The 17,256-nt window shown below is 45.2% G+C and overlaps 1 protein-coding gene across 4 annotated transcripts in view; it reads left to right on the top strand.

Annotated features, from left to right (window-relative positions):
* LOC149329334 (uncharacterized) overlaps nucleotides 1-17,256 on the top strand; it is a 44,611-nt gene that overhangs the window by 5,950 nt on the left and 21,405 nt on the right. The window contains exons 1-3 of one of the 4 annotated variants that reach the window (XM_089561947.1): nucleotides 10,319-10,446; nucleotides 10,540-10,615; nucleotides 12,468-15,827. The gene's annotated coding sequence lies outside the window, so the exon portion shown is untranslated. Of the gene's footprint in view, nucleotides 1-3,798; nucleotides 7,577-10,318; nucleotides 10,447-10,491; nucleotides 10,616-12,467; nucleotides 15,828-17,256 lie in introns of those variants that run through there. The other 3 variants (XM_089561949.1, XM_089561946.1, XM_089561950.1) reach the window with 3 other exon arrangements.

A 17,256-nucleotide genomic window follows, 5' to 3' on the forward strand; every position in this document is an offset into this window, starting at 1 on the left:
CTGTGGATTTAGTTTGGTTCGCAGAATTGAAGAGAAAATGTTTGTCAGTAATTATACCAGTCGCCTTGTTTCCATGGAGCCACACTGAAGCCATCATTGCAGCAGAGTGGCTCTAAGCACTGCTGTTTTGTTCGCAGACCTTTGACCGTATGAGCTCCAGGATAGGAGCAAACCATCCAGTGCGCTTTATTTATTCTTTTACCTTCTGTTCCGAGCGTAAAGTACAAAGAAGAGCCTCATAACAGGCCCTATTGGATAGTTCAAACTGGCTGGAGTAAACGGACAATGAAAGGGCCTGTCTGCCTCCGCTTGGGCTCCAGGAACCACTGGGTCCCCATTTGTCAGTCTATGCACATCCCGCTTACGCATGGCTAAATCCACGACCCTCCTGATGACGAAGGCTCCACTTCAAAAAAAAAAAAAAGTGGCAAAAGAAAAGCAGAATGTTGATAATAGGGCTATGAATGCAGCCTATGCTCTCTGAGCTTAGATCAGTGTTACAGCCCAAGAGTTATATGCTGCTGTCAGCTTGTGCCTGAAGAACGATCATAAAAGAACACTGGAAGAAAAGAAGGACCCCAGGATGCTTCCCACCATCAAACCAGCGATGTTGTGTTGTTTCAAGAGGAGCATCCATCCTGGGAATGTTGCTCTCAAAACTTTAATGGCATCCTGTAGAGAAAAGGCAGGTAGTGGAACTATGGGAAACTCCCAGTTCACCTTCGGGAGATGTGAGAAAGAGAAGATGCTTAAGCAGAGAAAAATTTATGCTTTCAAGCCACTAAAGGTTGAATGCAGCAGAGGGAGTGCATACTCTGATGGTTAAATTGAGGAGCACATATGAAATACCTTGGATCAAATCTGGAGCTGAGTGTTAAGTACTGTCAGTAGCTCAAGCCAGCCTCCTAGAATGCACATCAGTAACAACAGTTTGAAACAGAACTAAAAGCAAGCTCCAGTAAAGAATTATGCACCATAGCCAACGGCAGGCAAACTACTCATTCGTGCTTTTTCTTTCAGATTCTTAGTGTATATCCTTAACTGAGTTCATAAGCAGCATGGTTGTGATGTCCAATATGGGGTGATTCACGAGAACCAGGTACAGATTATGGAGACGCCCATGCAAGGAACGCGTTTAGTTCAGTCGGCTACAGTTATACTGTCCTCTGAAATCAGATGAGTATCCCCTACAGTATTTAAACATAGCTTCATGCGTCAAGTGCTGTCTATCACCGGTTGTCTTAACTGTATACTTTAATCTGTGCTCTTGCCTAACTGGTATCTGGACATAAATTTTGATTTCCTCATCAAAGTATTTGTTTGACAAAAATTTACCAGGCAGCTCAATATTCAGTCAATGTTTGTTAGCCTTGGTATGAGTGGTATCCATTTTCAGGCATGAGGCAAGGAAAGAAACCTTCTCATTTACCAGTAATACACTTCTGGCCTGAAAAGACTTCCTGTTACCATAGAGTATATTCCTAGCACATCTGTTGCATGGTCTGAATAATGTAGCTGACCAAAATGAGAAGTGCCGGGCAGTCTGATATATTAGCTATCTGGCAAACTAACAAAGATAGCCGCATAAGCTCAGTAGACCGCCGAGAGTTGCATATGTGTTTACTGGTGGTAATCGTGTCCCTCCACTGTGCCACCCCACCTTCCGAATGTATGCTATTGTAAATTGAAAAAAGAATGAAAACTGCGGAGCTCCTCTGAGTTTTCATAATAAAACGGTGATCATTGCTATGAATATCATTCACTTTTAATGTGTCTTTGACGAATTACTGTAATGCACCAGAGCCAAGGTAACTGGTTCGTTATAACAAACTCCTATTTATCACCTATGCAACTGACGTCGGCATCTGCGGAGACTGCCGTAGTTATATGCTGGATTGAAAAGATCCTGTATGTAAGATACTGACCTAATCATGAGCAAACATCACTCACAGAGTAGCAAGTTATGGTTTGTGTTCTTTGAGATGTAACTAGACACTGGTAATTGCTTGCATTTTCTGGAATTAAGAAGAAACTCCTGTTGGCTGTGTGTACCGTGTCTGCAGATGTGAGCCAATTAAGCATCGGATCCGACGGGCTGCTTCACCTGCCAGGCAGAAAAGCAATAGACATTCTGGCTCCGTGACTGGACGAGTTTTGCGCCTGTTTTAAAGATTACCGTACGTATTGCATGTTTCCCGCGTTTTAGTTAGAGGAGTGATGGCTCTTCCTTTGGTTTTAATTCTAGCAATAAAATGAAACGGCATCTTCAAAAACTGCAAAACTTCTCCACCTACCGAGCCAATTAATTGCTTGATTCTCCAACTGGCAGTGGGGCGCAGCTCATTGTTTTGGATGCTTGGACAGCCTTTCTGGAAACTGCACGTGCCAGTGGCACCAGTTTTCCATCAGTTGCAGAAGGTCCAGCCCCGTGCTGATGTTTTAAATTGCTTCTTAATGAATGCAGGTCATGATGCTATCTTGTATACTTCACTTTAACGCACAATAACAAATTTTAAGAAAAAATAAAGGCTAATCAACATATGTTACAAGAATGTTTAGGAAAGAAAAATTATGATGAATATGCAGCATTTTATGCCAATGGTTCAAAAGCAGCATGCTACCTTGGAAGTGGCGTAGTGCAAAAGAATTGGGAAAGAACGCTAAAACTATCTCAGAGTGCGTCCATCTTTATTGCAGAGTGTTGCGCCTTCTCTGAGGCTGTAGAAAAATAATAAATGATAACAGTGTGAACTGCATCATTTCAACTGACTCTCTGAGCATACTCACGTGCCAAACTTCACCATACAAATGCAGTTACACCACAAATCGGCGACATCATACAAAACATAACAAGACCCACAACACGTGGACACGACAAAATTTTGCAGAGTTCCGAGTCACTTTGTCATCAGCGGCGATTAGAAAGCAGATCAAGGTGCTGCACAAGCTCGACATGAAGAAATCAAGGATGAACATTCCCTACAAATGGTACTCTATAAGCTCTATAGTTTATGAGCTTTCAACCGCCATCATTGAAATCATTAGCCTATGTAACATTTGTAAGGCCCAAACTAGAGTATGCCTGAGCTAATTGGGATCCTAATCAAAATAATCTACTGCACTAGAAGCAATACAAAACTGTGCCTCTATAGATTCATCTTCTCTACTTGTTCTTATCATGAAAGTGTGACCAAACAAATTCAATGCTCATCTCAACAATTTATGCGACGTCACATTAGAGGAATATGTATGTGTCTTAAATTCTGTTATGCTATAGCGCCCAAGTCTTATCATCCTTGCGTGCCGCACCTTCAGGCACACAAGCCAAGAAAAGACCACCTATCCTCTGCCTGCCCGGATGTTGAAGAACCCCAGGTGGTCGACATTTCCGGAGCCCTTCACTATGGCGTCTCTCATAGCCTAAGTAGCTTCGGGACGTTAAACCTCATAAAACCAAACCAAACATCTGCACATCTGTCTTCATTTTTGGTATGCACTGCGGAAGACATGAAATGACTTGCGTGCCCACGTTGTACTTCACACTGACCCCATCACTATTCAGATCATCAACTGAAGCTCTGTTGTGCTCTGTAACACACTCCCTCATGTGATACCCCCTCAAAGGGCATTTGAGGTAGTGCGAAATATATGAATAAATGATTGGTTTATGGTTGGTTTATGGGGTTTAACGTCCCAAAGCGACTAAGGCTATGAGAGACGCCGTAGTAGAGGGCTCCGGAAATTTAGACCACCTGGGGTTCTTTAACGTGCACAGTACAGGGGCTCTAGAATTTCTCCTCCAAAGAAATTCAACCGCCGCGGCCGGGATCGAACCCGCGACTTTCGGGTCAGCAGCCAAGCACCATAACCACTAAGCCACCGCGGCAGCTTATATGAATAAATGAACCTCTGAATGAAATATTGAAGCAAATCTTAAGATACACCTAGTAAAACCTGTTATAGCTGAATTGAATTCACGGTAACTCCAAAAACGAATCATTTAAATAAGTTTATATGTACATACATATGTATAGAAAAAAAATTTGTATGTGCTGAGGTAAAATAAGACCCACTTATTGTAAGGCATTTTGATGAAACGGAGAGAGAGAATGCAAGGATTAAAACTTTAATATGGGACCTATGTCATATAATTACTTAATTGGGCGTCCCAAAGCTGAACTGTTCTTATTAAATGGAAGTAAAAATAATTTGCTGATTGTTAAGTTCTCAGATTGAAAGCTCTTGGCATTTGTTATCAGAGTTGCTCAATTAAGCAAGAAAACTGTGTAAAGCATATATTGAATTCCATTAAATGTGAGGCCTGGAGGAATATACTATCAGGTGAATCTGTGGTCACAGCAGAAATAATGCAAACAATAGAATAAGTTCCAATAGCCCCTATAGAAGAATTTAAATGCCCAGGTTACAGTATAAATCAACCATAAATCAATAATGTGTTAAGAACAGTGCTTGCAAAGTTGCAAATCGGTTCATTTATTGAGCAGACAAAATAAAAGGTACTGCACTCGTTCTGTCCATACATTGATGTAAAAGCATGAATGCCTCACAGTGTACGAGCTCTCTTTCCTATTGAAGGCATTCATTGAAGTCATTTTATGTCGCCTTCGCATATTGGACGTACACACTTATACACACAGCTTATTCTTAGAAAAAGACCTCAACATGCGAGCTGTGCGGAGAAGTGGTCACTATAAATCATATTTGATGTTGTGCGCAAAGCTGGACAAAGTGGTCAGGAAAAGCATTTTCCACTCTTTTGTTCTGAATGCCCACCGGTCTTTTCACCTTTGTTTGCTCTTTGGAGAAAGTGCGCTTGTGGACATGTCTTGTGTTTTTATATTTTTAAAAGTAGAAAGCTTATCAAGCTATGAGATTTTAAGCACCATAGAGGTTTCATAAAAGCAAACAGGTTCTATGCTTTCGTTGGCGCATGATAGTCGTAGTCAGTTATGCTCCATAAAAGTACAATAGAACACATACCCTATCTTGTCAGCAATTTTGGTTTTGATTACAGGCCCACCATTAGATTGCACCCAGAGTTTTTACTTTTTTTTGCTCCGGCAGATAAATAGGGATGTCCCTGTGTGTTGGGGCAAAAGCAAGAAGGTGCTCGCACCCTAAGGTATGACCTCCTGTACTCAATTAGGAATGCACCGATATTCATTACAACTGCTGAAGTAGAACGTACTTTAGTACCTGCATTTGCAGTGAAGCATACAAGGATCTTTGTGCAGTGTCACCTGATCGCGTTTTCTGAAAACAAGCCCGGACAGGAGCTGTATATTAAAAATTAGTTGCAGTTTAACTACCGTTGAACCTGGTTAAAGAGCAAAAGCTATGGCATATACGCAGTTTGATGTCTGTGATGCTGAGTGCGTTACAGTGCAAACCCTACTACCCTGGTAGGTGGCAGTTAATGGCTGATCACGGGATGAACACTGCGCGGCCTATTGCTATTGCTGTTATGCCTCATGCCTGCCACAGTTAACGTTGTCAGCGCTAACTGCAACCCACATCTCTCTCACCACCTGACCTACTACCTGATAGTGCAATTCAGGCGTCCCCTGACCCAGGTAGCCAGTTATGCAAACATCACAGGAATGTTCGGACGACCATGCTCCAGGGACCCAAGGGGGGTCTAACACACTTGCCATAATAAAGATTTTCTCTCTCTCTCTCATGCATACTTCCTTTCATTAAAACTCATTGGAGTCTAAATTAAAACATCAACGGCAATGAAAATGTTGAATGCCGATGGACTACGGTAAAATTGGTGAATTGGTTTTGAGGAGAGGAAATGGCGCCGTATCTGTCTCATATATCACGGTGGACACCTGAACCACGCCGTAAGGAAAGGGAGGAAGGTCAGAGTGAAAGAAGAAAGAGAGGTCGTCCGGCGCTTCGCCACGGCGTTGTCAATGTTAACGCATGCAGCGGAAATCTGTCACTCAGCATGATCGACTCAGGTATCGACTGTCCCCGGGGGGCCAGTGGTGGACATTGTTGTTTGCTTTCGCTTCCGGGTAAGCGCCGGCATAGGTCCAAACTGAGGTGCGTCCCCTAGCAGACGTCGGCTTGCGCGGTGGACTAGAGTCGGGTCCTCCGATGTATGACTCAGAGGGCTGGCGTCACGACTTGCAGGGGGCGTCCGGGATACGGAAGGCTATACCGATCGCACCTTCTGCAGATACCACGTTTAGTGATGGCAGTCCAGCGGTCCGGAAGACAGCACCAATTAAGACTTGAAAACGAAGCTCTTTGGGCTGACTTGCGACCGCAAAAGAACTAAACAGCATGGCAGCGGCATAAGCAACAATCGTGCTCGTCAGTCATCGAACTACGAATGCCCGTCGCTTGCTGCATCGCTCGATTTAAAGCCGGCGAGAAAACTTTGAGATAGCAGGTCAAAATCAACTACAGTAATCTGGAAAAACGTAGATGCAGTTCTTCATGGCTGTGATCAGTCGAGATTAGTCCGGTCGCTTCTCGCGTCTCGAACAAAAAAATTACCAGGAACTTTAGCGGCTAAAGTGAAAAAGCCGAAAGCCTGAGTGCTACATTCTGCTACGCGATTGTTCACTTCAAAATCTGTTGGTGCATTAATTAACTGCCAATTAATAACGCTTAATCTTTGCCTTTAGGATTGGAACTCGACAGCGTGTTGTAGCGCGTCCAGGGAGTACACGGAAAGCCACCATCCGTTCGGCGCGATGTGTTGTCCTTTGAACGCAACGCTTTTTGAGGAGAGGAAATGGCGCTGTGATTCTCTGTCATCTCAGTGGACACCTGAACCGCACCATACTAAGAAGGGAGGAAGTGGAGTGAAAGAAGAAAGAGGGTCCGTAGTGAAGAAAATGGAAATTGTATTTGAGGGAAGGAAATTGCGCAGTAACTGTCTCGCATATCTCGGTGGACACCCGTCAAAATTCGCGCGCCATGACATCACACGACCATTTCGACCAATCTGAAACGCGGACAAATTTGCTAACACGTCTCGGTCACAACAGTATGAGCCATTAATTTTTTTCGTTTTAAAATGATAACGCCCTGTTCCTGCGGGCGAACGAACGGACACTACAGTGATACGCGATACTATTATCAGGTGCGATATCGAAACCAACGGTGTCGAAATTCGGTTTTGCTTCCGATCGCGCTGGAAGATCAGACTTTGCTTCGTCACTATACTTAAATGCGGTTGTCTATACATGATCCTGATATGTTTATTTTTATTTATTGTAACGTTCCTACGCCAAACATGCAGGAAAATTGTACGAAGGCGCAAGCTGCATCGCGGGCGGCATCAATAATGGCACTCATTCGACTTTGGACCGTTTCAGCATCCGGCACGGAACCGGGCCTCGAGAAGTTAGGCCCGGTGCAGCAACAGGCATTGAAAGAAGCCCTCAGCACCTCTCTGGAGCCAGGGGAAATACCTGCTGGCTCGAAACTTGGAAGAATGCTGCTCTTGCGCAAAGGCTGCGACGACCGCGGCAGCTGTTCGCTCAAGTCCTGCGCAGACGGACGCAAGCACGGGCGGAGCGGGAAAAGGTGGTGGGTGAGTTGCAGCGAGGCTTTCGCCAGTGTCGGTGGTTGGAGGACAACCTGTTCATCCTGACCCAGTGCACAGAGCTCGCGACAGGTCAGGGCAGACAGTTGTGGGCTGCCTTCCTGGATGTGGAGAAGGCCTATGACTGCGTAGACCATTGGAGTCCTGCGGAATAGGCTGCGCCTCAGGGGACTGCCCGAAGAGGTATTCGCCCGGCTTCGCGCGCTCTACACGGACACTAAAGTGGTGGTGGAGTGGCAGGGCCTCCGGTCTCGCCCGATTGAGGTACAGCGGGGTCTTCGTCAGGGACGCCCACTCTCCTCACTGCTGTTCATGCTGCTGCTGAGCGATCTGGAAGGCGAGCTGGAGCGGTGCGGCGCAGGGTTCGACCTAACATACGTGGACGGTGGGCGGGTGGTGCGACAGGTCCTCCCAGGCCTGTTGTATGTATGCTGACGACATCGTGCTTGTGGCGGGCTCGGAACCAGGCCTCCAGAAGCCGCTGGATGTTTGCACCGCCCATGCAGAACAGTTGGGTCTTCGATTCAGCGCAGGGAAAAGCGCAATGTTGTGCTGGTGCCGAGTCCCGACGGACGTTTAGCCGAAACCGATGTTACAGGGACGTGAACTACTGTGGGCGCATGCCTACAGGTACCTCGGAATAGAGCTCACGACACAGCAGGCATGCGTAGAAGTCTATGGAGTGGCCTCCGTGCGAAGGTGCTACGAAACCAATGTGTCCTGATAGGCAAGGCGCTATGGTCGTTCAACAGACTGGAAGTACTACGCACCATTTGGAAGGCGGTGATGGTGCCGGGACTGACCTATGCGAACGCTGTGCTGTGTGTCTCGTTGGGAACCGGTGAATTTCTGGAGCGGCGACAGAGAGAGGTGGGATGGCAGGCTCCGGGTGCCTACTGTACATCCCCGAACAAGGCTGTGCAGGCAGACGTGGGGTGGTCCTCTTTCGAGGCACAGAAGGCAACGACTAAGCTCAATCGCAAGATACGGTCGTAGACTCTTGGGGAGGAGCGCTGGGCCCATAAAGCACAGCGTTATCTGCTCTACTCTGCTATGTGTACGCACTGGAAGAGGAGGGTACGAAAGTTGGGGAGCAAATATGGCGTGCCACTGCCTACGATCACTGACACCGAAGGCACCTGCTGGAGAAAAACGAAGGTGGGGCAGCGTGTGGCGGCGACAGAGACAGCGCTGTGGAAGACCGGTGCGGAGGCCAAGCCAGCTCTCGGACTGTACACTGTGCACAAGCGAGAGATTGTGCAGGAGCGCTTCTATGACAACTTCCTTGGCAGTGCCCTACTCTTCGAGGCTCGGGCGGGGGTGCTGCGCACGAAGAAGTGGCAAGCCCGCATCGCCGGCCAGGACTATGCAGTCTTCTTGTGCACGATTTGTGAGCAGGAAGAGGGCACGATCGAACATGTGGTTCTAATATGTTGATCGCTCCACCCCTGCCAACCGAGTGGAAGTACCCTTCTGCAGGCGCTGGGTTTTGAATCGGGTCAACCGACAGAGGGCAGTACGACTGACAGCGAAGGGAGCGAACAGGAACCCATTTCCAAGGCCAGGGTGCTCGAAACAACAAAACGCCACCTTGAAAATTGGAATACGCTGAAATGTTATGTGGTGGTGACGACACGGCGGGACAGACTCCGCCGTAGCGTCACAAAGTTGGCTAGGACTTTGGTTTAACGTCTGCCCATTATGAAAGGATAAGCCCCACATCTAAATTCAAATCTAACGTTTCGTGTGTTTTCGGTTGTGCCAGTTCTTCAATCCTTTGCTTGACATATTCGTTTTTGTGTGTTGTCAGTGTGTGAGAAGAAGCTTTGCAGAAGGAAATCTATGCGCATACAGAGCATACTTCATGCGACACAGTGACGTCGCTTTTGCAGCATGCGCGTGGGAAGGCATGCTCCGTCTTTGTGCACGCGTGGCCAAATGTCACCGCACAGTCACGAAAGATTCGGGCTTATTAACGCCTTTACAGGGACATGAGAGCCGCAGAAGTGTATAAGCACAATATAGACAAATTTGCTTCCGTGAAACCTGCCGGAGTTATTCCTTGAAATGTGTTACTTGAACACATGCATGTGCGGGCAAGTAGACGCAATGAATTGCAAAGCTGTAATTGGTGTTAATTTATGTAAATTCTTTAGGTGTGTCTCTTCAGCCGTGACCATCTCACTGACTCGCTAGCCAGTGAACTTTCCAGGCCTTATCTCCCTTGTAGGAGGCTTTAGCAAAGACAGCGCGTTGACGGAAATCGCGTCGTTCGCATTTCTTCTCGGATGTCTGTGTTCTGTGTTCGTAATCGCATAGCAAATGCAACAGTCTGTTATTTTGCAGTCTAGAGCTTTGCGGTAGAAAGGCTGATGATTTATGAACTTTGTCGCGGTATGTGTGGCAGCCGTTCATGGTGTGTTACGGTGACTTGTGGAAGCTGGTGAACCATATCCCGATGATGGTACCTATAGCAAGTGGTTTACGCCAAAAACTAATACACGCAGCTTCAAGCTGTATCACCAGTATTTTTTTTTGTATACGAAAGTAGCCTCCTTGATGCTCGCATGACATGAAAGTACAACGGTATTTTTTGGCATCCTAATATGGCCGCTTCACAGGAATGAAAAATGCATGCTACCCTTCGATTGCGCTAAATACTTTGCTTTTAAAAGCAGGACTGCATCCTAAAGCCATATTGGACAATGATGGTGTCGCGTTTTCTGTGTGTTCTGGGCCTGTTTTGTTTGTTCTCGGCTTTGCAGGCTTTGGAGGCGTACCATTAGCCAGGGGAAGAAGATTCCAGAGGAAGAACTGCATGCAGTCGATTCCGACCAATAGCTTGATGCTCCTGTCCGGTAAAATATGTATTGCGGGACATGTCTTTGTGCCACGCACCAAGAGATCTCCCCTTGATACATAGATAACTGTTGGCATCCCCTTTGTTTCAGGCTTGTGGCGAGTGCCGCCTTGTCTCGGAAGTTAAAGTGGTTCACTGTTGTATTTTTCTACTGGCCCTTCCTATTTGTAAGCTTTAAATTCTGTTCTGTTTATTTTTTGCCATTCAAGGCTACTTTGTGTATTCTGCGCTATATTCCTTTGATTTCTGTGATGTGTTGTGCAATTTTTTCATTCTTATGATTCTTGGAGTCTGATGGCTCATTAGCCACTGTGTGCTTTTCTAAGAGTTCCTTGCAAGTTATGCACTATCTCCTCCAGGCTCACAAATTGTCCTCGCTTTCTTAGTTGTGATAATGCCTCATCTTCTAGCCATCATTTTATTTATTTCATATCTGCTTTTTTGTCTGTCTTTTGGCATAATATTTTTGGTAGGAAGTTTCAGACGCAAAGATTTCATAAAAGTAAGGCAGGAGTCTCTTTTGCATCACCTTAAGATTGCAACAGAAGCATTCTTTTTCTGGTTGAGCAAACCTTTGGTTGGTTGTGCACGTATTTCTCATGTTCCGAATTGAAAATACTTTATTGAATTTGTATTGGCTGGTTGTAATGCATAAATATTGCCATATTTTTATGTTTAATCATGCCCTCAAAGGGTCAGTGGAGGACATCTCATCCTGACCTACGTACTGTGTTGCCACATGTCACGACAGCGACCATTTGGCCACAGACACAAACGTGGTCGTGTGGCGTCAGAAGTCAAAATTTTTCTGTGGCAAGGCATACGGTCCCATTGTAAGCTGGCATTCGGTCGATGCCATGGTGAAAAAAACATCAATATTGGATGCGCTTCATTATCCTCCTCTGACGTCCCTGCCGCTGCATATGTGGCCATAAAGCATGACCAGTTTGTGAACTCCTTATTGGCTGCCTGCTTGGTAATTTGGTCACACTTTTCGGCCACACGTGTGTGGCTACAGAGTTCCAAATCAAGGCTCACGAATGCATGTTCTCAGTTTGACGCTCTTTGGATTAGGCTTGTACCCTGATGTTTTCACTTACATTTTTCTATTTGCCTGGGTTGCATTTTTAAGCTTAATGCAGCTAAGTGCTGTTTTGCCCCCGTGAAAAAATTATACAGTTTTTATACGTATCACGAATGATATATCAATTGCAAATCATTGTGGTAATATGAAATCATCTGAATATGAGCCTGAGTGAGTCCACTCATGACTCAGTCCGCTGATCTATGACTGCATTATACGTATTCAATATACAAAGCATATAAAAAATGATGCTTGTGGCCTTGAAGACTTCTGCTTACTCTACTACACATTGTCTCAAGTTGCAGGCGTGAGGAGCAGTATTAGGAAGACAAACAGTACATGCTTGAGGAAGAACCTTTGAATGCAACCTACTGCTACGAACATATGCAGAACCTTACCTTGAGTTATGTGTTTGTAATAAGGGAGTAATTACTCATTGACGTCCACCCGAGCGCAGCCATACGGCGACAAAGGAAAGCTATACAGCTTTCTCAGAAACTTCGTAGTTAAAGAAAAATTCGTCCTGGTCTGGGGATCGAACCCGGGACCACCGCTTCACCGGAGCAGTCGCTCTACCAATTGAGCTAACCGGGACGGCAAGCTTATGGTAGGGCGAGAGCGAATTGATCAATAACTCGAAGTGGGAACAGTGTTGACCAAATGTTTTTAGGGAAATCCCCCAAGGTGGAGTAGATTTACGGGAGTAATTACTCATTGGAGTAATTACTCATTTTTCTTTAACTACGAAGTTTCTGAGAAAGCTGTATCGCTTTCCTTTGTAGCCATATGGCTGCGCTCGGGTGGACGTCGATGAGTAATTACTCCCTTACTACAAATCTACTCCACCTTGGGGGAGTAGACAGCACAGACCCTGCTGCTTGTGGCATTTCTGTTTCTTTTATAGTGACGCTCATTTGTTCTCCATTACCTTGCAGGCCGTTACTGTTAAGCCCGTGTGTTCAAGGTTCCAGAGGAAGAAACCTTCACTACCACGCCTGCCAGCCTTCCATGACTCCATTGCTTGATGCTCATAAGCTTGAAAATTGCATATGCAATGACGTCAGTGCATTGTGTCTATGTACAAAGTGAGACGGAAGTGTGTTTAATGATTTTGCTTGAATTACAGGTATCTGAAAAGGGAAATGGGGACCGCCCTCAAATCAAATTTTTTTGATGAACTCGTTTAGAAAATAATGTAATTTTTTTCGTGGGAATGGCACTAGGTTTGGGATGGAGGGAATAACGGGAATCAAAACAGGCACCAAGTTGTTGTTTCTTCTTAGCTCAAGGGTTGTGTAGCAGGACTCACTGGCATGCATTGTTGAACAGTTTAATTTTTGGATGCCCCACTCCAACTGTACTGCGCATTCTGTCATGCGCCTGTGTTTGTTTTCTACCTAATTAGTTGAACACGCGCGTGCGACCTGTGTATATGTTAATATGTCAGTATGTAAATAGATTTCTTGTATAGTGTGCCTCTTCCTCTATCCTTCCTTAACTGCCCCCCCCCCCCCCCCCTCTTTCATTTCATTTCTACACTTTGCCTGCTGTCCAATTATTTCAGCTGCCCCAGCTCACGTGCTTCCCGTAGCAATGGCAGATGCCGGGGCTAGCAAAAATCTTTTCCTTCCTTTTATTATGTTTATTAAAACCACTACTACTGCTACTACAGTTTAAATTAAGCTCTAAGTGGGATTCTCATTTCAGTCGTGGTAGTACCTGAACACCTGACCAGATAGAGCCATGAGGTGAAGCCTGCAACATGTGTACTCTTGTGGTGGGCAGTTGGTAGTAGCAGTAGAATCACATTATTTGGTCACCCAGAGGCTGAATGGCCATGGGGCATTCCAGCAGGCAATGGGTCAGATTGGCACTTGTTTTAAGGCAGTTGTAACAATCAGGAGATGTTGGATATTTTTGTAAGAAAGTCTGTGCAGGTGTCAGCAGGGCATCGCATGTCAGTTCGTCAAGTAGCCTTGTGACTTGGGTAACTAAAAAAAATCAGCATCTGGTGTGTACGTTTAATGTGCTGGAGTGGATTTATGTGTGCTTAATTCTGTGTTAGAGCAGACGTGACCTGTAAAGGAGGCCTATTGGTTCCGAAACATTATGCGTAATCAAAAATGGCAAAAAATGGTGCCTTGATTTTTGGTGCAAAATGGGATGAATCAGACCCCATCCCGTTATTCACAGATAAAAACGAGACCAGCTCTGAGATGATGGTCATTGTGAACAACTTCATGTGTGACATGGTATTAAAACACAAAATGCAGTTGTGCTAGATGTGTGATCATTCTGTTTAGCCTGCAATTTGTTTCTTTCATTTATTCATTATTCTTTCATGTTTCTCACTCGAAGCGCAAACATAAAGGGGGAAAATTGCATGCGTTCACATTATTGGCCTTTTGTTGCATCTGTGTTTGACACATCGATCTTTGTCCTGATTCTTGTGGTGTATGGCCTCGAATCTTTGCGAATGCTTGCTTACGTCATTCAGTGTGTGACTCGAGCAGTTTGTGCTTTTCCTTTGTGTGTGGTTGGGGTTTTGTGAATACTGTACGTACCTCTGCAAATCCTGTGCTGTATTCTACATGCTACTGTATTTTCCGCTGTTCACTGGTTTATGGGCATCCTTATTAGCTTTGCTGAAGAGTACGTCATGATTCCTTGTGGTTGGTCAGAAGTGACTGACCTCATTTCGTCATGCACTCAGCATTGCTGACTCTGTCCAAACTAGTATATTTATTGCTGTGTTGTGCATTTAGCCTGCATTCTGACATTTTTCTTTTTTCTTTTATCCTTTTTTCACAGCATGCAACATTTGACTTTATGGACTGTACTTCGAAAATTTTTTTTTTGTTTTCACAAAATACTGAATGTTGATCTGCACATCTGGAGTTCATTGTGTATGGGTTTCGTTTCATGATGGTGGTATAGGCTTTGATTTGTTTTTGAGCTGGAAATTGCTTTATTATAATGGGAAGGCATTTTAAAAAATTGGCCTACGCTTTGTGCCTCTAGCTGTGTGCTCTAGTGATGCTATACACCGTTGCTCCATGCCACACCAGTTTTACCGGATTTACTGACCCACAGTGTTCATCTTTAGTTTTGCTCGACTGCATCACAGAACGTCCATAAAATGAATATAGTGCTGCTGTGATTTCTCCTCTGAGTAATGCAACAACTGATGACAAGTCGCACCTTTACTCAATATTTCTCGCCACATTCACTCTCCCTGCAACGGTGGCCAAGTCATTGGAGCGGGCATCTCGCATGTAGGTTTAATGCCTGGAAATGGGTATTAGGCCCACACCCTTGTGTTGACGAAAGTGCCTTGCACCATGATGTTCTTTCACCAAAGCTGCCCTTGCATCATAAGAACTCATCACTGTCATCGTCAGCTGTCACTGTTATTAGTTCCAATGAGCTTGCCTCATCATCATGTTCACAGAAATGTGCTTTAGTGCCATCCATGGTGTTAGAAGAACTGGTCACCTTAAACCTTTTTCAGAGCAGTGCATTGGGAAACTCGGTCACGCTAGTTTCTTTCTTTTTTCTCCCCCTCATTTCTTGTCCCAAAATTGGAGATGTGGGTGTTGCACACGTAAATGTGGTACGCTCTAACTGCACTTAAGACAGAGTAGTGTGCATTTGCAGATGTGCTTCTACTCCATTAATTGCACTCTTGGAAACGGTGGAGGTGGAACATCATGTTGGGCAAATTGGCAACATTCGTGGGCAGCTGTAACCTGGGCAATTTTGCCAGGAGTCATCCTCCGAAAGTTTTTTTTTCTGTGCGCAGTACAATGACTATAAAAGGTTTAATAAAAAATGATGGCTCTATCAAGTTTTTTTGTCATGAAACATAACTGACACGTGTTAGTTCTTAAGCCTGTGTTAGGCAGACTTGTACTGTCCTTCCCACGAAGCCAGAAATTGTGCAAGTTCATTCTTGAATGCAATGGCTGTTGGCTCGTTTCCAGTAGGCCTGTAAATTTGTCGACAGATGTCAATTTTACATGAGTGTAAGTATAGTAGTAACTGTCTGCATGCAGAATTAAGACATATGTTTGGTTTTGAACGCACTTCTTTTCAAGCTCGACCTACTGAATATATACAACCTGGAAGAGCTGTTTTACGAGTTTTATTTCGTATTCACTGTGTTATGCGCATAACACCGCATAAACTGTGCCACGTGTAATCTTTTGTCTTAGTGGATGTGGTCTGGTTTTCCCATGCAGGTTCGAGCTCCGGGGACCACAGCCATGGTGTACTTTCATGGCAGAACTCACCAGGTTAGAATCTGCAGTTTTTGTCCATATATGCTTTCCTGAAGGTTGTCTATCAAAGAGCAGTTTGTAGGATATGGAAGCTTTAGTTGAAGCTGTGGTGAATGATGATGATATTGCCTTCGGTGTTCTGAAAAATTGTTTTCTGTGATATGGGAACTATTCTCACCGAACTGTCACCACCGCGAGTTCTGTTCATTGATGCAAGAAATTGTACAGGACACCAAGGCCTCATAAGGCTTTTAGCCGTTAGCCTTTTCCTCCTTATAGACGCTGTCTAAGGAGCAAATAACTAAAAAAAATGGCATTGGGCTAAGCATAGCTGACTGACACTTGTTTAGCTATTAAGCCTACCTGTGTGGACCACTGATCTCCACTAAGGGAGCTGGATGCCACATCGGGCGCCTGAAAGTGAAGCCACCGGAAGTAAGCAGCCTTGTCCCGGAAGTCAGCCTTTGGCAGTGCATGAAATCGGACCTCGGCACAGTTTTTCAGGTCCAGTTTTGTTTTCCCACTTAGCATGACAATGCCTACCTTTTGCACCGCCAACTGAGCGAGGAGACCAGCGAAGTCTTCGGGAAGGACGTTTCAAAAATAAGGGTCCATTGCATCGCAATGGGACGGCACTAGCAGACAGGATGTCGCTACACGCAGCAAGTATGGAGCCTCGTCTACTCGGCTCGGTGTCGTCTCGTTTGCCTAGCTTCGCCAACTCTGCTCTTTACTGCGATACTTGTTCCCACGCTCAAGCCCAAGTTATGCTATCAATGGGGGATAAATATAAGAAAGAATAGGTTAAAACATTCACCAGGCAGCTTACTTTGCAGCGACCATTTTACCGAATTATATTTAGACCGAACCGGAGCGAGGTCTAGGCTACTATCTTGTGAGGTGTCGACGGTGTTCTGTTGGTTCACATTAGCGCCTCCAAAAGGTATGGTACTGCTTTTTCGACGGAGCGTGTCATGTACTGTTTCGTATTGTAGCAAGTTAAGCCTGAATGGTCTTTAAATCGTGGTGCTTGGTGCAGTTGACTTCTGACAGCGCTTCTCACGTGCACTGCACCGTTCGTCTTTCTTGTCAGTCGTTCCTCTCGCGCTGTGCCTTTTCTTTCCTGCAGGAAAATTCGGTTTTAAGGTGGCCTAGCCTCATCGTCATTCCACTACTCCTCCTTTACGCTCGGAATACAAGAACCAAGGAAGAACATAGTGTTTAATGCATGTACCCCTTTGTTGCGGCAGGGTGAGAGCTGCATGCCTGTTTTATTGGGTTTCTCTGAAATTACAGGGTTCTGCACACAATGCTCACATTTCTCGCGTTCAGCTTGCTTGTTGCTTTCATACAACAGCAGACATCACATGAAAACAACGCAAAAAACTGAGAACGAAAGGGCGAAAGACGCGGCTTTTTGCGTTGAAATTCACAGCAGACACCC

The sequence above is a fragment of the Amblyomma mixtum genome, chromosome 9 (assembly GCF_055824585.1).
Source record: "Amblyomma mixtum isolate Tamu chromosome 9, ASM5582458v1, whole genome shotgun sequence".
NCBI classification, from domain to species: Eukaryota; Metazoa; Arthropoda; class Arachnida; order Ixodida; family Ixodidae; genus Amblyomma; species Amblyomma mixtum.